Source organism: Loxodonta africana, chromosome 20, assembly GCF_030014295.1.
Source record: "Loxodonta africana isolate mLoxAfr1 chromosome 20, mLoxAfr1.hap2, whole genome shotgun sequence".
Taxonomy (NCBI): Eukaryota; Metazoa; Chordata; class Mammalia; order Proboscidea; family Elephantidae; genus Loxodonta; species Loxodonta africana.
The window spans coordinates 70,275,256-70,299,208 of NC_087361.1; the positions used below are offsets into that span (position 1 = coordinate 70,275,256).

At 41.9% G+C, this 23,953-nt stretch overlaps 2 protein-coding genes across 4 annotated transcripts in view; both read left to right on the forward strand.

The window, feature by feature from the left end:
• The window catches only part of PPP1R15B (protein phosphatase 1 regulatory subunit 15B), a 34,376-nt gene extending 27,395 nt beyond the window's left edge, over positions 1-6,981 (forward strand). Inside the window, exon 4 of the mRNA XM_064273357.1 lies at positions 350-6,981. The gene's annotated coding sequence lies outside the window, so the exon portion shown is untranslated. The remainder of the gene's footprint in view (positions 1-349) is intronic.
• Positions 668-23,953, forward strand: part of PLEKHA6 (pleckstrin homology domain containing A6) — a 200,422-nt gene continuing 177,136 nt past the window's right edge. For all 3 annotated transcript variants that reach the window (XM_064273345.1, XM_064273349.1, XM_064273350.1), the window contains exon 1: positions 668-781. The gene's annotated coding sequence lies outside the window, so the exon portion shown is untranslated. The remainder of the gene's footprint in view (positions 782-23,953) is intronic.

Consider the following 23,953-nt stretch of genomic DNA (forward strand, 5'->3'; position numbering starts at 1 on the left):
ACCTTTACTAAGGTCACATCCCTGATACAATGTAAAGGGAGTTTCCCCAGGGTGTGGCTTGCACCACCTTTTATCTTACAAGAGATAAAAGAAAAGAGAAGCAAGCAGAGAGTTGGGGACCTCATACCACCAGGAAAGCAGTGCTGGGAGCAGAGCACATCTTTTGGACTCGGGGTCCCTGCACAGAGAAGCTCCTAGTCTGGGGGAAGATTGATGAGAAGGCTGACAGAGAGAGAAAGCTTTCCCCTGTAGCTGATGCCCTGAGTTTGGACTTTTAGCTTACTTTACTGTGAAGAAATAAATTTCTCTTTGTTAAAGCCATCTACTTGTGGTGTTTCTGTTACAGCAGTACTAGATAACAAAGACAGAATTTGGTACCGAGAGAGTGGGGTGCTGCTCTAACAGATACCTAAAATGTGGAAGCGGTTTTAAAGCTGTGAATGGATAGACGAGCGGCAGTGACAGAGGACAAGCAGCAGGAGAGAACCTGCAGTGGAAGAGAAGTGGCAGCAGCAGAGAATCAGCAGCAGCAAAACCAGGAGACCAGTGCCAGACAGTACTGGAGCTGACCCACAGAGCAAGAGAACTGAGTGCCTGTGCACAGGAGGTTTCCTGGTGGAGTGGGGTGCTTCCAGGCACTTATTGGTGAAGCTACTGAGCTTTGGAACACTTGCCCCAGCAGGGCAGATGTGGTTGTGAGACCCGAGGGCCAAGAGGACACAGGAAGCAGAAGCTGAAGAGACGAGGAACACAAGAAGACAAGCTGCCTCAGTCTCAAAAGGTATGGCCAGGACCTCTGGGATTTCAAAGGGTGGAACCATGGCCTCTAGTGTTTCTAAGGGTGGAGTCACCACTCAGATGGATTAGGAGAATGGTGCCTAAAGCTGAGGGACCAGAGTTGCTGTCCCAGTGGGCCTGGAAGGCAGAGCTGAAGCTCAGGTCCGAGGAGCCTCCACTCAGAATCCAGAGAGTGTGGCCAACACCTAGAGTCTGGAGGGCAGGGCCATTGTGTAAATTGTCTCAGAGAACAGAGGATTATTTTCAGAGTCCTGAGAGCTAATGTAATGTGTTCTGCTGACTTGCTTGGTGCCTGTTATTCTTTTCCTCCAGTTTCTCCCATTTGTAGTGGAAATGTCTAGCTTGTGCTTGTTCTGCCGTACCTTTGGAAGCAGATAACTTGTATTCTAGATTTCACAAATGAAGAGGAATTTGGGGGTTTTAGATTTGGAGTTAAGACTTTTGCTATGATATAATGGGATGAATATGTTTTGCATGTTGCAAAAATGTGATTTTGGGGGGCCAAAGGGTGGAATGTCATGGGTTAAATTATGTCCCCCCAAAAATGTGTGTTATCAGTTTGGCTGGGCCATGATTCCCAGTATTGTGTGGTTGTCCTCCATTTTGTGATTGTAATTTTATGTTAAAGAGGATTAGGGTGAGATTGTAACACCCTTACTAAGGTCACATCCACATCCCTGATCCAATATAAAGGGAGTTTCCCTGGGGTGTGGCCTGCACCACCTTTTATCTTACAAGAGATAAGAGAAAAGGGAAGCAAGAAGAGAGTTGGGGACCTCATACCACCAAGAAAGCAGTGCCAGGAGCAGAGCGCGTCCTTTGGACTCGGATTCCCTGCACAGAGAAGCTCCTAGTCTGGGGGAAGATTGATGAGAAGGCTGAGAGAGAGAAAAAGACCTCCCCTGTAGCGGATGCCCAGAATTTGGACTTTTAGTCTACTTTACTGTGAAGAAATAAATTTCTCTTTGTTAAAGCCATCCTCTTGTGGTATTTCTGTTATAGCAGCGCTAGATAACTAAGGCAGAGGCCTAGAGAAAAAAGCTTCATAAAGGACCAAGTGGCTCTGTCAAATGCAGCAGAGAGACTTAAGAAGCTGTGCTGTGAAAGATGGATTGAATATAGGCTTAAAAGACAGTCCCAGCTCCTGAGAAGTTTATAGTCAGAGGGAGACAACACGGCGCTATAGACAGAAGCACTATGCTGTCCCTGTGCAGCAAAGACTTGAAAAACTAAGTAAAACAGATACAAACGTCAGTCCTGGAAACCGAAGCACCAAATGAAGGAATAAAGAACTCGATCAAGCACCAGATAGAATAAGAAACTGATAGAGAACGGAGAACAAGGAGAGCTATGAAGTAGAGGTCCCTTACCAGTTTACATGGCCAAATTCACTATCTTGGACTACGGCCACCAAAGAACTCAGACAGGGAGCATGGAGCTCACAGCAGGAGACGGAGCACCTGGTAACCAGAGATACACGCTTTCCCACTCCCCTTTCCCTCTATGCGGCCACCACCATGGGCCACAGCTGCTCCGCTGAAGAGACACCAGCCCACTGCTGCTGGGTCTGCCCTGCCTCCACCAGCCAGCCCCGAGTGCCATTTATTTATTTAATTTATTTTTTGGTTTATATTTTTGTTTCCTTTTTTTTAATTTTTTGGCATTTTTTGTTGTTTCTCTCTCTCTCTCTCTCCTTCATTCCTTTCCTTTCTCCTGCCCACCTAGCCCCATATGCCATCCTCTCCCCTTCTTGATGGGCTGTGATTTTTTTGGTTTGTTTTGTTCTTTTTTGTTTATTATTTGATATATATATATATGTACATATAAATGCATATAGGCTTTTTTTGTTGTTGTTGCTTCTCTCTTTCTCTTCCTTCCTTTCCTTTCTCCTGCCCAGCTAGCCGTGTGTGCCATCCCCTCCCCTTCTTGACAGGCTGTGATTTTTTGGTTTGTTTGCTTTGTTCTTTTGTTCTGTTTCTTCTCTCTCCTTTTTCTTTCTTCCACCCACATCAGCCCTGTGCACTGCTTCCGCCCCTTCTGGAGGGGCTGTGCTGCACAGCTTGGTTGAAGAGTCATTGTGCATGGCCTCCCTGGGTCTTCATCACCATCACGGACTGGCTTCCCCAGTGCCACTTTATTTATTTATTTACTTATTGTTTGTTTGTTTTCTTTCCCTTCTTTCTGTTCCTTTCTCCCATCCACCCAGCCCTGTGCACTGCTTCTCCCCCTTCTGGGCGGGCTGTGCTGTACCGCTCAGCTGGAGAGCCTCTGGCACATGGCCTCCCCAGGTCTGCACTGCCCCGACAGTCCAGCTTCCTCAGCACCATTTTTTTTTCTTTCTCTTTCCCCTTATTTTCCTACTCCCTCCCACCTAGGCCATGCACTGCCTCTCCCCCTTGTGGACCATCCCACCTTGCAAGAGAGACATCAGTTTGTGCCACCCCCATTTCGCCCCACCCTCAGTGGCTGGCTCCTCCACCACCATTTTTTTGGTTTGTTTTTATTTTTATCATTATTTATTTGTTCGATTATTGGTTTCTTCTCTCTCTTTCCCCTCTTTCTCCTGCCCACCTAGCCCCATATGCCACCCACGTCTCTTCTCGAAAGGCCCAGCCACACCGCTTGGCTAGAGAGCCATTAGCACATAGCCTCACCAGGTCTGCCCTGCCCCTACCTGCTGAATTCGGCTGTACCACCATTTTATTTACTTAAAAAAAAAATACATCAAGTTTTGCTTTTTTTCTTTTTGCTTCTTTCCTTTTGTTTCTCTTCATTCTCTTCTTTCACCCACTCAGCTGTGCACGTCCTCTCCTTTCCCTCTTGCCTATCTGCACCATGCACTGAGTGCCATGCCCCCAAGCAGTATTGATGTGGTCCCCTGGACCCTGCCCTGTGCTGCCCTCCAGCCTTGCCTCGTCACCCCCAGTTCATGCAGCAAATTACCCATCCCTGCTCTTCCACCTGCAATGGACCCATCCTGCTGCACCATAGCTGAATGACCAGCCTTGCCTACCTGGACAAGGTGGTGAGAAGTATCACGCCCACAGGCGAACAAGCAAGAAAACACACCCAGCCCACCTGCCCAGACAATCAAATAAAACAAAAAAGCAGGATGAAACAATCAAATCTACAGTCAATAAATGAAGAAAATAATCCCTGAATGCCCCAGAGACTGCAGACAATATCAAAACATATATATATAAAAAAAAGACACGATGGCTCCAGAAATAAAGTGCTAAATGACCTTCTGCTAGAAGAAAAAGTGCTGGCACTACCTGATAGGGAATTCAAAACTCTAATATTCAAGGTTCTCCAACAGATGATGGAAAATGCAGACAAAAATTAGGAAAAGTAGACAAAATAATGGAAGAATTCTGGAAATAGTACAAGAAAAATGTCAAACTAAACAATTAGAAATCATACAAAAACAGCAATTAGAAATCTAAAAGATAACAAGATTTCAGAAATGAACAGTGCAATATAAGGTTTTAGGAGAAAATTTGAAACAATGGAGGACAGGATCAGTGAAATTGAAGACAAATGCTTGGATACCACTTTGAGGGAAAATCAGAGAAAATAATGAAGAAAAATGAAGAAACCCTGAGAACAATGTGGGATGCAATCAAAATAAACATTTTTATGTGATCAGAGTTCCAGAATAGGGAGAGAAAGTGGAAGACACAGAGAGGATCATTGAAGATTTGCTGACAGAAAAATTCCTTAATATCATGAAAGACAAAAAGCTGACCATCCAAGAAGCTCAACAAGCCCCATATAGGATACACCCCAAAAGAAAAACATCAAGACATATCATAATCACACCCGCTAAACCAAAGACAAAGAATTCTGAGAGCAGCTTGAGAAAAACAAAAAGTCACATACAAAGGGGAAACAATAAGACTAAGCCCTGATTACTCGGCAGAAATCATGCAGGCAAGAAGACAATGGGATGACATATAAAATCTTGAAAGAAAAAAAAACAAAAAACTGCCAACCATGAATAATATATCCTGCAAAACTCTTGTTCAAATATGATTGTGAAATTAGGACATTTCCAGAAAACAGAAATTAAGATACTATGTAAAAACCAAACTAAATTTACAAGAATTATTAAAGGGAGTTCTTTGGTTAGAGAACCAACAACATCAGACAGCAACCTAAATCCAGCACATAAGATGGCATCAGCCAGATACCAACCTAGATAATGAACTCTCAAGTATAAAACAAAACTAAAAAGTTTGCAAAAGGGAACCAGAGAGGTCAATCGGTAAATGACAACAATGTCAGAACAATAAAAGAGGGAATAAACAGTGTAGGTACAGAACTTTCAAATGGAGAGGAAGTCAAGGCATTATCAAGTAATAAAAGACTGGTTTAAACTTAGGAAGATAGGGGTAAATATCAAGGTAACCACAAAGAAAGTTAACAAACCTACTCATCGGAATAAAGAAGAAAAACATAAAGTCTCAGTAAACACAAAATCTACAAAAACAGGAGACAAAAAAAGATCCACAAGTGAATTCAGCACAGAAGAGTAAGAACAAAATGTCACCACTGTGAAGAGTAAGAACAAAACATCAGCATCACAAAAAAAAAGCACTACAAAATGACAGAAATAAACTCACACCTATCAATAATCACACTGTACGTAAATGGCTTGGATGCACCCATAAAGAGACAGAGAGTGATAGAATGGATTAAAAAACAGGACCCATCAATATGCTGTCTACAAGAGACACACAGAAACAAAGACATAAATATATTAAAAATCAAGGGATGGAAAAAATATATCATGCAAACAGCAACGAAAAAACAGCAGGAGTGGCAATACTAATATCAGGTAAAATAGACTTTAAAACAAAATCCATCATAAAAGACAAGGAAGGACATTATATAATGGTTAAAGGGACAATCCACCATGAGGACATAACCATAATAAATATCTATGCACCCAAGCACAGAGCTCCAAAATACATAAAACAAACTCTAACAGTACTGAAAAGAGAAATCAGCAGTTCCACAATAATAGTTGGAGACTTCAACACACCACTCTCAGTAAAGGACAAACATCTAGAAAGAAACTCAACAAAGATACAGAAGATCTAAAGGCCACAATCAACCAACTTGGTCTCATAGACATATACAGAACACACCACCCAACGGCAGCAAAGTACACATTCTTTTCCAATGCACATGGAATGTTCTCCAGAATAGGCCACATCTTAGGCCACAAAGCAACCCTCAACAAAATCCAAAACACTGAGATAATATAAAGCATCTTCTCTGGTCACAATGCCACCAAAGTAGAAATTAAAAAAAGGAAGAGTGAGGAAAAAAACCCAAATACATGGAAACTGAATAACACCTTGCTTACAAACCACTGGGTAATAGAAGACATCAAACATGGAATAAAAAATTTCCTAGACTCAAATGAGATTGAAAACACATCATACTAAAACCTCTAGGACACAGCAAAAGCAGTACTCAGAGGTCAATTTATAGCAATAGACACATCAAAAAAGAAGAAAGGGACAAAATCAAAACACTAGCTATACAACTCAAAGAGAAAGAGAACAGCAAAAGAAGCCTACAGTCACCAAAAGAAAGGAAATAATAAAGATCAGAGAAGAAATAGAGACTAGAAAAACAATAGAAAGAATCAACAAAACCAAAAGTTGGTTCTTTGAAAAGATCGACAAATCATTGGCCAAGCTGAGAAAAGAAACACAAGAGAGGATGCAGATAGCCCAAGTAAGAAATAAAATGGACATTAAAATAGACCCAATTGAAATTAAAAGGATCAATAACAGAGTACTATGGAAAACTACACTCTGATGAATTTGAAAACCTAGAGGAATTGGTCAAATTTCTAGAAACACAATACCTATCTAAACTAACACAAGCTGAGGTTGAAAATCTGAACAGACCCTGTAAGAAGAAAAGAAACTTGAAAAAAAAAAAAAAAAAGTCCAATAACAAACAAACAAAAAAAGAAGCCCTGGCCCGGATGGCTTTACTGGAGAATTCCACCAAACACTCAGAGAAGAGCTTACACCAGTACTACTCAAACTATTTCAGAACATAGAAAAGGAAGGGATATTTCCAAATTCATTCTATGAAATCAGCATAATCCCTGATACCAAAACCAGGCAAAGACACCACAAAAAAAAAAAAAACCAATAACTCATGAGTATAGATGCAAAAATTCTCAATAAAATTCTGGCCAATGGAATTCAGTATCATATAAAAAAATACACGATGACCAAGTGGGATGCATACCAAGTCCGTAAAGATGGTTTAACATTAGAAAATCAATCAATGTAATCCACAACATAAAACCAAAGAATCACAGGATCATCTCAATTGACTCAGTGCGTTCAATAAAGCCCAACATCCATTCCTGATAAAAACTCTCAATAAAATAGATATAGAAGGGAAATTCCTCAACATAATAAAAGGCATCTATACAAAACCAACAGCCAACATCATTCTTAATGGAGAGAGGCTGAAAACATTCCCCCTGAGAACAGGAACAAGACAACCAACCAAACCCAGTGCCATCGAGTCGATTCTGACTCATAGCAACCCTATAGGACAGAGTAGAACTGCCCCATAGAGTTTCCAAGGAGCACCTGGCAGATTGGAACTGCTGACCCTTTGGTTAGCAGCCATAGCACTTAACCACTACGCCACCAAGGTTTCCGGAACAAGACAAGGATGCCCATTATCCCCACTCGTATTTAACATTGTGCCTAAAGTTCTAGTTACAGCAATAAGACAACGAAAAGAAATAAAGGGCATGCAGATTGGTAAGGAAAAAATAAAACTATCCCTATTTGTGGATATTATACCATACATAGAGAACCCTAAAGACTTCACAAGAAAACTACTGGAACTAATAGAAAGATTCAGCAGAGTAGCAGGATGCAAGATTAATAAAAAATCAGTTGGATTCCTATACACCAATAAAGATAACTACGAAAAGGAAATCAGGAAAGCAACCCATTTATAAAAAATAAAATACTTAGGAATAAATCTTACCAGGGACATAAAAGACCTATACAAAGAAAACTACAAAACACTATGGCAAGAAACCAAACAAGACCTATATAAATGGAAAAACATACCATGCCCATGGATAGGTAGACTCAACTTTGTGAAAATGTCAATTAAACCCAAAGCAATCTACAAATACAATGCAATCCCAATCCAAACTCCAACAGCATTCTTTTATGAGATGGAAAAACTAATCATTAGCTTTATGTGAAAAGGAAAGAGGCCCTGGATAAGTTTAAAAAAAAAAAACACTATTGAAAATAAAGTAGGAGGCCTTGCACTACCTGACCTCAGAACCTACTATACAGCTACGTTAGTCAAAACAGCCTGGCACTGATACAACGACAGGTACATTGACCAATGGAACAGAATCGAGAACCCAGATGTAAATCCATCCACCTACAGTCACCTGATCTTCGACAAAGGCCCAAAGTCCCTTAAATGGGGAAAAGATGGTCTTTTTAACAAATAGTACTGGCAGAACTGGATGTCCATATGTAAAAAATGAAACAACCTATACCTCGCACCATACACAAAAACTAATTAAAAATGTATCAAAGGCCTAAATATAAAACCAAAAAGTGTAAGATCATAGAAGAAAAAATAGGGGCAACACTAGAGGCCCTAATACACAGCATAAATAGCATACAAACCCTAACTAACAATACATAAAATCCAGAAGATAAGCTAGATAACTGAGATCTTTTAAAAATTAAACATTATTCTCATCAAAAAATAAATAAATAACATTTATTTTAAAGACTGCAAAAAGAGTAAAAAGAAAACCTAGACACTGGGAAACATTTTTGGCTATGACAAATCGGTGAAGGTCTAATCTCTAAAATCTGTAGGAAAATGCAACATCTGTACAACAAAAAGACACATAATCCAATTAAAAAATGGGCAAAAAATATAAACAGACACATCACCAAAGAAGGTATTCAGGCAGCTAACAGACACAGAAGGAAATGCCATTAGAGAAATGCAGATCAAAACGACAGTGAGATACCATGTCACCCTGACATTATTGGCACAAATAATAATAAAAAAAAAAAAATCAGAAAATAACAAATGTTGGTGAGGCTTCAGGGAGCTCGGAACTCTCACGCACTGCTGCTGTGAATGTAAACTGGCACAACCATTTTGGAAAACAATATGGCGCTTCCTTAAAAAAGCTAGAAATACCATACGATCCAGCAATCCTGCTCCTAGGGATATATCCTAGAGAAACGAGCCATCACACGAGTAGACATATGCACACCCATGTTCATTGCTGCATTATGCTGAGTGTAATAAGTCAATCACAAAGGACAAATATTGTATGAGACCACAATTATAAAAACTCATGAAAAAGTTTACACACAGTAAGGAACAATCTTTGATGGTTACTGGGCGGGGGAGGATGGGAGGGAAAAACACTAGTCAGTAGATGAGTGGTAACTTTGGTGAAGGGCAGAGAGTACACAATTCTGGGGAAGTCACCACAACTTGACCAAGGCATGGTCATGGACATCCAAACTCCATGAGGGACTGGGCGGAGGGCTGGGGACCATGGTCTCAGGGGACATCTAGCTCAACTGGCATAGTTTATAAAGAAAATATTCTACATTCTACTTTGGCGAGTAGCATCTGGGGTCTTAAAAGCTTGTGAACAGCCATCTAAGATACTCCACTGGTCTCACCCCATCTGGAGCAAGGGAGAATGAAGAAAGCCAAAGACGCAAAGGAAAGATTAGTCCAAAGGACTAACGGACCACATGTACCACAGCCTCCACCAGACTGAGTCCAGCACAATTAGATGGTGCCTGGCTACCACTACCAACTGCTCTGACAGGGATCACAATAGAGGGTCCCAGACAGAGCTGGGGAAAATGTAGAACAAAATCCTCACTCACAAAAAAAGACTAGACTTACTGGTCTGACAGAGACTGGAGAAACCCCCAGAGTATGGCCCTTGGACACATTTTTAACTCAGCACTGAAGTCACTCCTGAGCTTCACCCTTCAGCCAAAGATAAGACGGATCCATAAAACAAAATGAGACTAAATGGGCATACCAGGGCAGGGGCCAGGACAAGAAGCCAGGAGGGGGCAGGAAAGCTGGCAATGGGGTAGGCAAGGTCGAGAAGGGGAGAGTGTTGACATGTCATGGAGTTGGCAACCAATGTCACAAAACAATGTGTATTAATGTTTTTAATTAAAAATATTTATTCATTTAGAATAATAAAATAAACCCATTGCATATTAACATAACAGCTCTTTCAACAAGCATTAATTGTTTAATGAGAAACTAATTTGCTCTATAAACCTTCATCTAAAGTGCAATTTAAAAAAAAGAAGAAAGTTTACAATCAAGTGGGGAGACAGAAAATTCAGTTCCCCCCAGTGATGATGCTGTAACAGCCACAGCACGGGATGCCAGGTGTTTTAGTTATCTGGAGCTACTGTAGCAGAAATACCACAAGTGGGTGGCTTTAACAAACAGAAATTTATTTTCTCACAGTTTAGAAGGCTAAAAGTCCCAATTCAGGGTGCCGGCTCCAGGGGAAGGCTTTCTCTCTCTGCTGGCTCTGGAGGAAGGTCCTTAATGCTCTGAGCCTCTGCTCCTGGGTGATCTTCATGTGGCTTGGCATCTCTTCTTGCCGGCTTGCTTGTTTAATCTCTTTTGTGTCTCAAAAGAGATGGACTGAAAACACAAATACACTAATCTTCCCATTAACATAACAAAGACGAACCTTTACAAAATGGGCTTATAACCACAGGCATAGTGGTTAGGATTTACAACGTGTATTTCTGGGGGACACAATTCAATCCATAACACCAGGCGAGGAGCAAGGGCTTCTTCCTGGGATGGATTTTGGAGGCGAACTGAAAAACAGGAAGGGAAGGGAGAAGACTTTCCAGGCAGAAGAAGCTACAGGCATAAAGGTACAGGCACGGAATTGTATGGGCTCAGGATAGAGCCCTGGTGGTGTAGTGGTCAAGAGCTTGGCTGCTAACCAAAAGGTCGGGGCAGAGCCAAGATGGCGGAATAGACAGACGCTTCCGTGGAGCCCTCTTTACAACAAAGACCCGAAAAAACAAGTGAAATGAGTACATTTGTGACAAGTTGGGAGCCCTGAGCATCAAAGGCAAGCTTAGACAACGAACTGAGGGGGAGGGGGCGGAAGAGACTGTTCAGAAGCGGAGAGGAGTTACGGACCTGAATCGCGGGGAGCCCTCAGGCACCATTCCCGGAGTGGCTGTGACAGCGGCAGTGCCAGCGGTGGGCTGGTCCTAGCGTGGCTGCAGTTTCCTCAGGGAGAAGCAGCCAGCCACACAGCCCACTCACACCTCCGGGACCTGAGCAGAAGGGCGCTCTAGGCAAAAGCTAAGTACTTGCGTATATTTTACCGCGCCCCCCACCCCCACCCCCAAGCCGGCTTCAGCAGCTGAATCCCTAGGCCTGAGATAGACCCTGGTGAGCACCTGGAGCCATCCTTCCGGCCTTGGGGAAGGAAAAAATTTCCAACTGGGGGGGAAAGATAATTTGCTAGTTCCATTAACTGGGGGAGCTCAGGACAGAAGTGGCTCCTGTCCAGGCATAAACCGTCCATGGACCTTGAGCACCTTTCCCTTCTGCATGGACCTGTGTGGGCCTATTTCAGGAGAATAGGCCCTTGTTGGCAAACTCCAACCATTTCAGCGGTGCGGTGGAGAGGTGGGTGTTTGACGTTTGACATTGCTTTGCCTGTTAAATAAGGTCCTCACCTACACACAACAGGGACCTAAGGACTGGTGGCTCCACTTGGGTCGCCCAGCCACCCGCGACAGGGGCCAAGGGATAACTGGTACCTCCCAGTCCTTACAACAAAATCTTTGGGTGCCCATGGTCCCTCTGCAGAGCCCACCCACCAGCACGCTCTAGGGAACAGAGACGCCTTTTCCTCAGAGACACTTGGGGGTTGGTTCTCAGCCCCCTGCCTTGTTCAGAGTGTGACCCCCTGCTGCAATGAGATAGGGGTATATACACCAATCCCCCCTGCCCCTCTAAGACGGTAGGACAGAGCCTGTACCACACACTTGATATCAGCTACCTGGAAACCTGAGCTGAATTCATACAAGAAAACTGAATGGACTCCTAGACTGATATACCTGATAACAGATCTAGCCAGCTGGGGACAGGACACCAGAGCTCCAAAGGTGAAAATAATCAAGCTAGCTCACTCAAGCAACCCATAGGGGTATACCAAAACAAAACAAAGCAAGCAGCTACGACACAGTAAGCAAGCATAAACTAATACAATAACTTATAGATGGCTCAGAGACAACAGTCAATATCAAGTCACATAAAGAAACAGGCCATGATCATCTCAACAGGCTCTCAAAACAAACAATCCAGGGATCTTTTAGATAAAAGTGCATTCCTGGAATTACCAGATGCAGAATACAAAAGTTTAATATACAGAACCCTTCAAGACATCAGGAAGGAAATGAGGCAATATGCAGAACAAGCCACGGGACACACAGATAAAGCAACTGAAGAACTCAGAAAGATTATTCAGGAACATAATGAAAAGTTTAATAAGCTGGAAAAATCCGTAGACAGCAATCAGAAATTCAGAAGATTAACAACAAAATTACAGAATTAGATAACTCAATAGAAAATCAGAGGAGCAGAATTGAGCAAGGCTAGAATTTCTGAACTCGAAGATAAATCACTTGGCACTAATATATTTGAAGAAAAATCAGATAAAAAAAATTTTTTTAAATGAAGAAACCTTAAGAATCATGTGGGACTCTATCAAGAGAAATAACCTACAAGTGATTGGAGTACCAGAACAGGGAGGGATAACAGGAAATACAGAGAAAATTGTTCAGGATCTGTTGGCAGAAAACTTCCCTGATACTGTGAAAGATGAGAAGATATCTATCCAAGATGCTCATCGAACTCCACATAAGATAGATCTTAAAAGAAAGTCACCAAGACATATTATAATCAAGCTTGCCAAAACCAAAGATAAGGAGACGGTTATAAGAGCAGCGAGGGATAAAAGAAAAGTCACCTACGAGGGAGAGCCAATAATAATAAGCTCGGACTACTTGGCAGAAACCATGCAGGCAAGAAGGCAATGGGATGACATATTTAAAAAATTGAAGGAAAAAAATTGCCTGCCAAGAATCATATATCCAGGAAAACTTTCTGTTAAATATGAAGGTGAAATTAAGACATTTCCAGATAAACACAAGTTGAAGGAATTCATAAAAACCAAACCAAAACTACAAGAAATACTAAAGGGAGTTCTTTGGTTAGAAAATCAATAATATTGGGTATAGACCCAAGACTAGAACACTGGGCAGAGCAACCAGAAGTCAACCCAGACAGGGAAATAAAAAAAAAAAAAAAGCAAGATTAAAAAAAAAAAAAAGCCCAACACAGGGTAACAGCGATGTTATTATATAAAAGAATACAACATTAAAATAATAAAGCAGGACTAAGAAATGTAATCATACACCTTCCATATGGAGAGGAAGATATGGCGATAATAAGGTAACCACAAAGGAGACAAACTATCCTACTCATCAAAATAAAATACAAGGGAAAAATACAGACTCAGCAGAAACAAAATCAACAACAACAAATATGAGAAAAGGACAATATTAAAGAAAATCTACTCAGCACGTAAAATCAAGTGGGAAAAAGAAGCTGTCAACACACACACAAAAAAAGACATCAAAATGATAGCACTAAATTCATACCTATCCATAATTACCCTGAATGTAAATGGACTAAATGCACCAATAAAAAGACACAGAGTGGCAGAATGGATTAAAAAACAAGATCCGTCTATATACTGCCTATGAGAGACACACCTTAGACTTAGAGACACAAACAAACTAAAACTCAAAGGATGAAAAAAATATATCATGCAAACAACAATCAAAAAAGAGCAGGAGTGGCAATATTAATTTCTGACAAAATAGACTTTAAAGTTAAATCCATCAGAAAGGATAAGGAAGGACACTATATAATGATTAAAGGGACAATACACCAAGAAGATATAACCTTATTAAATATTTATGCACCCAGTGCCAGGGCTGCAAGATACATAAAACAAACTCTATCAGCATTGAAAAGTGAGATAGCTCCACAGTAATAGTAGGAGACTTCAACACACCACTTTCGGTGAAGGACAGGACATCCAGAAAGAAGCTCAATAGAGACACAGAAGATCTAAATGCCACAATCAACCAACTTGACCTCGTAGACATATACAGAACACTCCACCCAACAGCAACCAAATATACTTTCTTTTCTAGTGCACATGGAACATTGCCTAGAATAGACCGCATATTAGGTCATAAAGCAAGCCTTAGCAGAATCCAAAACACTGAAGTATCACAAAGCATCTTCTCGGACCATAAGGCCATAAAAGTGGAAATCAATAACAGGAAAAGCAGGGAAAAGAGATCAAACACATAGAAACTGAACAATACCCTGCTCAAAAAAGACTAGATTATAGAAGACATTAAGGATGGAATAAAGAAATTCAGAGAATCCAATGAGACTGAAAACACTTCCTATCAGAACCTTTGGGACACAGCAAAAGCAGTGCTCAAAGGCCAATTTATATCAATAAATGCACACATCCAAAAAGTAGAAAGGGCCAAAATCAAAGAACTATCCCTACAACTTGAACAAATAGAGAGCAACAAAAGAAACCCACAGGCACCAGAAGAAAACAAATAATAAAAATTAGAGCTGAACTAAATGAAATAGAAAAGAGAAAAACAACTGAAAGAATTAAGAAGACCAAAAGCTGTTTTTTTTAAAAACTCAACAAAATTGATAAACCATTGGCTAAACTGACAAAAGAAAAACAGGAGAGGAAGCAAATAATCCGAATAAGAAATGAGATGGGCGATATTACAACAGACCTAACTGAAATTAAAAGAATCAGATTACTATGAAAAACTATACACAAACAAACTTGGAAACCTAGAAAAAATGGATGAATCCCTAGAAACACACTACCTACAGAAACTAACACAAACAGAGGTAGAACAACTAAATAGACCCATAACAAAAGAAGAGATTGAAAAGGTAATCAAAAAACTCCCAACAAAAAAAGCCCTGATCCAGACGGCTTCACTGCAGAGTTTTACCAAACTTTCAGAGAAGAGTTAACACCACTACTACTAAAGGTATTTCAGAGCATAGAACAGGATGGAATACTAGCAAACTCATTCTATGAAGCCACCATATCCCTGATACCAAAACCAGGTAAAGACATCACAAGAAAATTATAGACCTATATTCCTCATGAACTTTGATGCAAAAATCCTCAACAAAATTCTAGCCAATAGAATTCAACAACATATCAAAAAAATAATTCATCATGACCAAGTGGGATTCATAGCAGGTATGCAGGGATGGTTCAGCATTATAAAAACAATTTATGTAATCCACCACATAAATAAAACAAAAGACAAGAATCACAGGATTTTATCAATTGATACAGAAAAGGCGTTTGACAAAGTTCAACAGTCATTCATGATAAAAACTCTCAGCAAAATAGGAATAGAAGGAAAATTTCTCAACATAATAAAGGGCATTTATACAAAGGCAACAGCCAACATCACTCTAAATGAAGAGAGCCTGAAAACATTCCCACTGAGCCCGGGAACCAGAAAAGGTTGCCCTTTATCACCACTCTTATTCAACATTGTGCTGGAAGTCCTAGCCAGAGCAATTAGGCTACATAAAGAAATAAAGGGCACCCACATTGGCAAGGAAGAAGTAAAAGTATCTCTATTTGCAGATGACATGATCTTATACACAGAAAACTGTAAGGAATCCTCCAGAAAACTACTTAAACTAATAGAAGAGCTCAGCAGAATATCGGGATACAAGATAAACATACAAAAATCAGTTGAATTCCTCTACACCAACAAAAGAACATCGAAGAGGAAATCACCAAATCAATGCCATTTACAGTAGCCCCCGAGAAGATAAAATACTTAGGAATAAATCTTACCAGAGATGTAAAAGGCTTATACAAAGAAAACTACAGTACACTTCTGCAAGAAACCAAAAGAGACTTACGTAAGTGGAAGAACATACCTTGCTCATGGATAGGAAGACTTAACATTATAAAAATGTCTATTCTACCAAAAGCGATCTATACATTTAATGCAATTCCGATCCAAATCCCAACGACATTCTTCAATGAGATGGAGAAACAAATCACCAATTTCATGTGGAAGGGAAAGAGGCCCCGGATAAATAAGGCATTACTGAAAAAGAAGAACAAAGTAGGAGGCCTTACTTTACCTGATTTTAGAACCTTTTATACTGCCACAGTAGTCAAAACAGCCTGGTACTGGTACAACAACAGATACATGGACCAATGGAACAGAATTGAGAATCCAGACATAAATCCATCCACATATGAGCAGCTGATATTTGACAAAGGCCCCAAAACAGTTAAATGGGGAAAAGACAGTCTTTTTAAGAAATTGTGCTGGCATAACTGGATATCCATCTGGAAAAAAATGAAACAAGACCCATACCTCACTCCATGCACAAAAAGTAACTCAAAATGGATCAAAGACCTAAATATAAAATCTAAAATGATAAAGATCATGGAAGAAAAAATAGGGACAACGTTAGGAGCCCTAATACATGGCATAAACAGTATAGAAAACATTATAAAGAACATAGAAGAAAAGCTAGATAACTGGGAGCTCCTAAAAATCAAACACTTATGGTCATCCAAAGACTTCACCAAAAGAGTAAAAAGATTACCTACAGACTGGGAAAAAGGTTTTAGCTATGATATTTCTGATCAGTGCCTGATCTCTAAAATCTACATAATACTGGAAAAATTCAACTACAAAAAGACAAGGAACCCAATTAAAAAAATGTGCAAAAGATATGAATAGACACTTCACTAAAGAAGACATTCAGGTAGCTAACAGATATATGAGGAAATGTTCATGATCATTAGCCATTAGAGAAATGCAGATCGAAACTACAATGAGATTTCATCTCACTCCAACAAGGCTGGCATTAATCCAAAAAACACAAAACAATAAATGTTGGAGAGGCTGTGGAAAGATTGGAACACTTCTACACTGCTGGTGGGAATGTCAAATGGTACAACCACTTTGGAAATCGATTTGGCGCTTTCTTAAAAAGCTAGAAATAGAACTACCACACGATCCAGCAATCCCACTCCTTGGAATATATCCTAGAGAAATAAGAGCCTTTACACAAACAGATATATGCACACCCATGTTTATTGCAGCACTGTTTACAATAGCAAAAAGATGGAAGCAACCAAGGTGCCCATCAACGGATGAATGGATAAATAATTATGGTATATTCACACAATGAAATACTATGCATTGATAAAGAACAGTGACGAATCTGTGAAACATTTCATAACATGGAGGAACCTGGAAGGCATTATTTTGAGTGAAATTAGTCAGTTGCAAAAGGACAAATATTTATAAGACCACTATTATAAGAACTTGAGAAACAGTTTGAACTGAGAAGAAAACCTTGTTTTGTGGTTACAAGAGGGGGGAGGGAGAGAAGGTGGGAGAAGGGTATTCACTAATTAGATAGTAGATAAGAACTACTTTAGGTGAAGGGAAAGACAGTACACAGTACAGGGGAGGTCAGCACAATTGGACTAAACCAAAAGCAAAGAAGTTTCCTGAATAAACTGAATGCTTCGAAGGCCAGCGTAGCAGGGGCAGGGGTCTGGGTACCATGGTTTCAGGGGACATCTAAGTCAATTGGCATAATAAAACCTATTAAGAAAACATTCTGCATCCCACTTTGAAGAGTGTTGTCTGGGGTCTTAAACACTAGTAAGCAGCCATCTGAGATGCATCGATTGGTCTCAACCCACCTGGATCAAAGGAGAATGAAGAACACCAAGGACACAAGGTGATTACGAGCCCAAAAGACAGAAAGGGCCACATGAACCAGAGACTACATCATCCTGAGACCAGAAGAACTAGATGGTGCCCGGCTACAACTGACGACTGCCCTGACAGGGAACGCAACAGAGAACCCCTGAGGGAGCAGCAGAGCAGTGGGATGCAGAGCCCAAATTCTCATAAGACCAGACTTAATGGTCTGACTGAGACTGGAAGGACCCCGATGGTCATGGCCCCCAGACCTTCTGTTGGCCCAGGACAGGAACCATTCCCGAAGCCAACTCTTCAGACATGGATTGGACTGGACAGTGGGTTGGAGAGGGATGCTGGTGAGGAGTGAGCTTCTTGGATCAGGTGGACACTTGAGACTATGTTGGCATGTCCTGCCTGGAGGGGAGATGAGAGGGTGGAGGGGGTTAGAAGCTGGCAAAAAGGACACAAAAAGAGAGAGTGGAGGGAGAAAGCAGACTATCTCATTAGGGGGAGAGTAATGGGGACTGTGTAGCAAAGTGTATATGGGTTTTTGTGTGAGAGACTGACTTGATTTGTAAACTTTCACTTAAAGCACAATAAAAATTATTAAAAAAAAAAGTTCGGCAGTTCAAATCCACCAGTTACTCCTTGGAAACCCTATGGGGCAGTTCTGCCCTGTCCTATAGGGTCGTTACAAGTTGAAATTGACCCAACAGCAACGGGTTTGGTTTGGTTTTTTTTGTTTAGGATGGCTGGGGCATAGAGTGGTATCATGAAAACAAGTAGAGGCAAGGAGCTGGGAGGAGGGAAGAGCCCAAGCTGTCATATGCACCAGAGAGGTCATCTAAGGTGAGAACTGAAAAGTGTCAATTGAATTTAGCAATCTGGGTAGTTGTTAGCTGCCATGGACTTAGCCTCTGACTCATGGTGACTCCATGCTTAATGGGATCACACTCTTGCGCTCCATCAGGCTTTCACTGGCTGATTGCTGGAAGTAGATCACCAGGCCTCTCTTCCTAGTCCATCCTAGTGTGGAAGCTCTGCTGAAACCTATTTGGCATCATAGCAACATGCAAACCTCCACTGACAGATGGGTGGTGGCTGCTCAGGAGGTATGCCGGCCTTGAATTGAACCTGCATCTTTCGCATGAAAGGTGAGAAGTCTACCCCTGAACTACCACTACCCCCTTAAACAAACAAACAGAAAAACCCCAAACCCATTGCCATCGAGTTGATTCTGACACATAGCGGCCCTATAGGACAGAGTAGAACTGCCCCATAGGGTTTCCAGGGAGCAGCTGGTGATCCGAATTGCTGACTTTTTGGTTAGCAGCAGTAGCTCTTAACCACTGTGCCACCAGGGCTCCATTAAGCAACCTAGAAATAAGTATTTATCTTTGCCAGAATAGTTTTACCCATTTTCAAGGAGTTATGGGGTCACAAACCAGATTGTGAGTAACTAGGAGACAAGGAATTTGATACCCTAAGCGTAGACCTCGCTGTGAAGTGAAAGGAAGTAGAGAGAGGGTGATATGGCAGCTGTGGGCATTTAAGGGGTAGGGTGAAGGGCATGGGGTTGGGTTTTGCTGTTTTTGTTTGTTTTTTAATGGTAGAAACCTTGAGCTTAGTTATAGGCTGGAAGGTAAGAACTAGAAGTGAGGGAAAGGTTGAAAATAGAAGGGAGAAGAGATAATTGATGAAATAAGATTTCTGAGAAGCTGGCAAGGAATGGGTGCTGGACATGGAGGACGTTTAGCTTTTGATAAGATGAAAGAGAGAGAAACCAACCTCATTGCTGTAGAGTCATATTCCAACTCATAGCAACCCTACAGGGCAGAGTAGAACTGCCCCATATGGTTTCCAAGGCCATAAATCTTTATAATAGCAGACTGTACCATCTTTCTTCCATGGAGCAGCTGGTGGGTTCAAACTGACAACCTCTCAGTTAGCAGCCAAATGTGTAACCACTGTACCACCAGGGTTCCTTGAAAGAGAGATAGATGGTGTCTTAGGCTGGGTTCTCTAAAAAAATTGGTAAAGTGTATAGATACATACATACCAAACAAAAACCAAATCCGTTGCCATCGAGTCTATTCCGAATCACAGTGGTCCTATAGGACATAGCAGAACTTCTCCACAGGGTTTCCAAGGAGCAGCTAGTGGAGTCTAACTGCTTACCTTTTGATTGGTAGCCAAGCTCTTAACCAGTGCGCCACCAGGGCTCCAAGCGATTTATATTAAGGAAATGGCTCATGCAGTTGTAGAGGCTGGAAGGTCCCAAGTCCACGGGTCAGGCTGGAAGTTTCTCCTGATTCACGTAGCGCAGGGGCTGGTGAACCCACAAGCAGCAAGTCAAATCTAGCAGGGCTCTGGTTCACAGGCTGCGAAGACTGAAAAATCCCAGGATCAGCAGGCAAGATGGCAGGTAAGCTGCTAGCTCAAGTCCCAAGAACTGGAGGTCAGACGAACAGGAGCCAGTTGCAGGATCCAGAGCAAGCAAAAGGCCAAGAGCCTTGCCAGAAAGTGTACCCACATGGGACACAGGCCACACCCTCAAGGAAACTTCCTTTCAGTTGATTGACTGCTCACAGCAGATCCCATCATGGAGGTGATCACATTATATTGAATCTCATCATGGAGGTGATCATATCATTATGGGACTGCTAAACTACATTATAACTGCCAAACCACTGAGAATCATGGCCCAGTCAAGTTGACACACAACCCTAACCATCACGGATGGGTAGAAATACAGATAAGATTGTAATGGTTGGGATAGAAAGGCTGAAGTGAAGGTGCTACAGTTAAGGCTGCTCCTTTCTGATGGCCTTTTATTTTCTCTTGGAATAATGATGAGGCCAGCTGCTGAGAGTGACAGCAGACCTGGTGAGAGGCACGTAGAAGGCTGGAGAGTATGAATTTGGAGGGATATCAACTTACTTAATCCCTGCAATGGTTTCGTGTGATTTTTTTTTTTTTCCTGAGGCCCAAGAGCCGAAAAGATAGGTTAATCCAGAGTTTGCAATGTGGATACAGCTGAAGACAAGCAGACAAGGATATTGGCCAGTGAGTGGCCCTAAGTTTGGTTTGGGTGGTTCGGCAAGTGAAGCAAGGCTTTGGGTGATAGATTAGAAGGAAATGTGAGAGGTTGAGGGAGCTGCAGGAAGACAAGGAACAGGTATAAAGGTAAGAAAGAAATGAGGGTGTTAGAAGGACCAAAACTGTGTCAGAAAGTAGAATAATAGAGTTTATATTTTCAGGGTTGGAGCAAATATGAGTGGTGGGAAAATCTAGAGTATGGCCTTGGGTGTGAGTGGCTTAACTTGAGTGGAGGTGAATATCCCTGGAGTTGAGGGTATCGAAGAGTTAGAAGGGTAGGACATTGGAGAGTTCATCCACATCAGCACTGAAATCACCCAGGATGAGAGGGAGATACGGGCTGGAGGGGAAGATGCTGAACCAGGAGCCAAGGTCTCTGGAGACTATAGAGGATTGACCAGCAGGTTGGTGGGCTGCAGAGACAAGAGGGGAAGAAGTGGGTGGGCTGGAAGGCAGGAACAGTTTTTACATAGTAATAGAGGTGTAATGGCACTCTATACGTTTATTGACCTAAACTGAAGGCCTGTGTTAGTTCCATGAAACGTCAAAGTCAGCACCAGCTGCCATTTTCTAGGAAAAACCCAGGACAGACATTAAAGTCAGCACAGAAGGAGCACTGCCCAAACCATAGAGTCAAGAAGAAACACTAAGAAAAAATATCAGTGGGTTGACTACTGGGCCATTCTCCCACTCTCCACTGGCCCACATCTCTTGCCCTGGGCTGATTACTGACACTTTAATTTCTCCCCTCCCCTTCTGGGGAGCTGCCAGTGCTAGCTCTCTGCTCCATGACAGTCCTGGCAGAAAAAGTCAGCCAGCCATCTTGGGCTGGCATCATTCCCAGGAGAAGCAGAGGCAACCATAGGGCAGCTTGGAAAGATGGAGCTAGAGGGAGCACATTTCAGGCGGACTTCTCTACCAGTGAGCAAGGGTTCATTAGCTAAAATGATCATTTTCTCAGGACCATTCTCAGATGAACCTAAAAATAACCTGAGCTGTCTCTCCACCCTTTCACACAGGAGTACTAGCCGCTTCCTGCTCAGACAGAACCCACCCTAACTTCAACCCTTCTAGGACATGAGCACCATTTGCACATTCCTTCTCTCTGTGAGTGACAGGACTACATACAAGGCTCACTTCCAGGACTCTATTCTCTCTTGTTCTCCTCCCACTTCACAAACCAACAACCAAACCTGTTGCTGTCCAGTCAGTTCCAACTCATGGTGACCCCATGTGTGTCAGAGTAGAGCTGTGCTCCAGAGGGTTTTCCGTGGCACATTTTTCAGAAGTAGATTGCTACGCCTTTCTTCCAAGGCACCTATGAGTAGATTCAACGCCAACCTTTCAGTTAGTAGCCAAGTGCTTAACTGTTTGTGCCACCCAACGACTGTCCTACTTTACTAGCCACTTGTTATTCAGTCTCCTTTGTGTGTACCTTCTCATTAACTTGAGTTCTAAAAGTTGGAGTGTCCTTGATCTTCAGGCCCTCATCTTCTCCTCCCTACCTTCCCTTCATTTCCTTTGCGATGTCAACCAGTATCATGGCTTTAATACCATGTAACCATGGAAAAATACCAAATTTGTCTCTACTCCTGAGACAGGCTTCAGTCTTATATATCCAGTTGGCTCCTCAACAACTCTGACTGGGCATCTCATTGGCATCTCCAACCTAACATCCAACCTAACATGCTCAAAATTGAACTTGTTTTCCCCTCTCCCCTGCCATGCCAGCTCTCCCTGTAGCCTACCCCCATCCCAGCCAACGGCAACTCTATCCTTCCAGTTGCTTAGGTCAAATACCTTAGAGTCATCCGGACTCCTCTCTTCCTTTCACAGCCCAATTACAAACTATCACCAAACCCTGTCAGTCCTCACTTCAAAATATACCCAGGGTCCAATCACCTCTCACAATGTCTGTCCCACCACCCCAAAACCAAGCCATCATCATTTCTTGCCTGTATTATTGCGATAGCCTCCTAACTTGAGTCTGCTTCCACTCCATTCCCAATAGCACCCAGAATGATACTCTAAGGAGGCTAAGTCATGAAGACCCTGTCACACCTACACTCACAACCCTCCAATATTTTCCCATCTCATTTGGAATCAAAGCAAAGCTCCTTATAATGGCCTGGGATGATCTGGCCTCCCTCTGTCCTTGTGTCCTACTATTCTCTCTTTTCTTCACTCTGATTCAGTCATACTGACCTTATTGTTGCTTCTTGAACACACCAGAAATGTCCCTGCCACAGAGCCTTTGAACTTGCTATTCCTTTGGCCTGGGACATGCTTTCCCAATGATGTCCACATGATTTGCTTCCTCACTCCCTCAAATGTCATCTCCTCTGTTAGGCTTTTCCTGTTCACCTTGTGTGAAATACATAAAATATCAAAGGAGCACCTGCTGTCCTTCTATCCCCTTTACTTCTTCAGTTTTTCTCTATAGACGTATCATCTTCTGAGACTATATGTTTATTAAATGCAAACCCTACAAGAGCAGAGACTCCTGTATGCCCTTTACCTAGAACAGCTCCTGGTCCACAGATGGTACTTCATAAATATCTGTGGAACAAATGTAATTCAGTTCACCTGGCTGCAGGGAAATCTCAGGATTCTGTAACTCTCTTGGTCACAACATTAGTACAGCAGTTTTTATAACAAAAGCCTCTTCTCTCAAGCCCTGACAGAAGCACAACTGTAATTAAGGAACTACTTTTTCTAGGCTCCTGCGTGTTTGTACAACCATGTCGCTAATCCCAGAAGAGTTATTCCTTGCCTTCCTCTTCCTTGATCCCTAGTTTCTATAAGAAAATCAACAGTGGCTTGTAACCTAGCCTGCAGGTGACATAACTATTAAACGACAGCATTCAATACAAACTTACCGTTGTGGTTACTCTTTTACAGAGCGGAGGAATCTGTTGTGATCCTCTTGTAACGATGTGTGCCTCTTGGCCAAGATGTTTAATGATATAGCAAATGTCTCAAAATATAGCTTTCTACCGATCAGGTTTTCAGGAGACCTGAGTTCTGGTCCCAGCTCTACTGTGGCATTGCCACAACTCCGGGTACTTCTCCTAAGTTCTTCAGTGTCCTCGTTG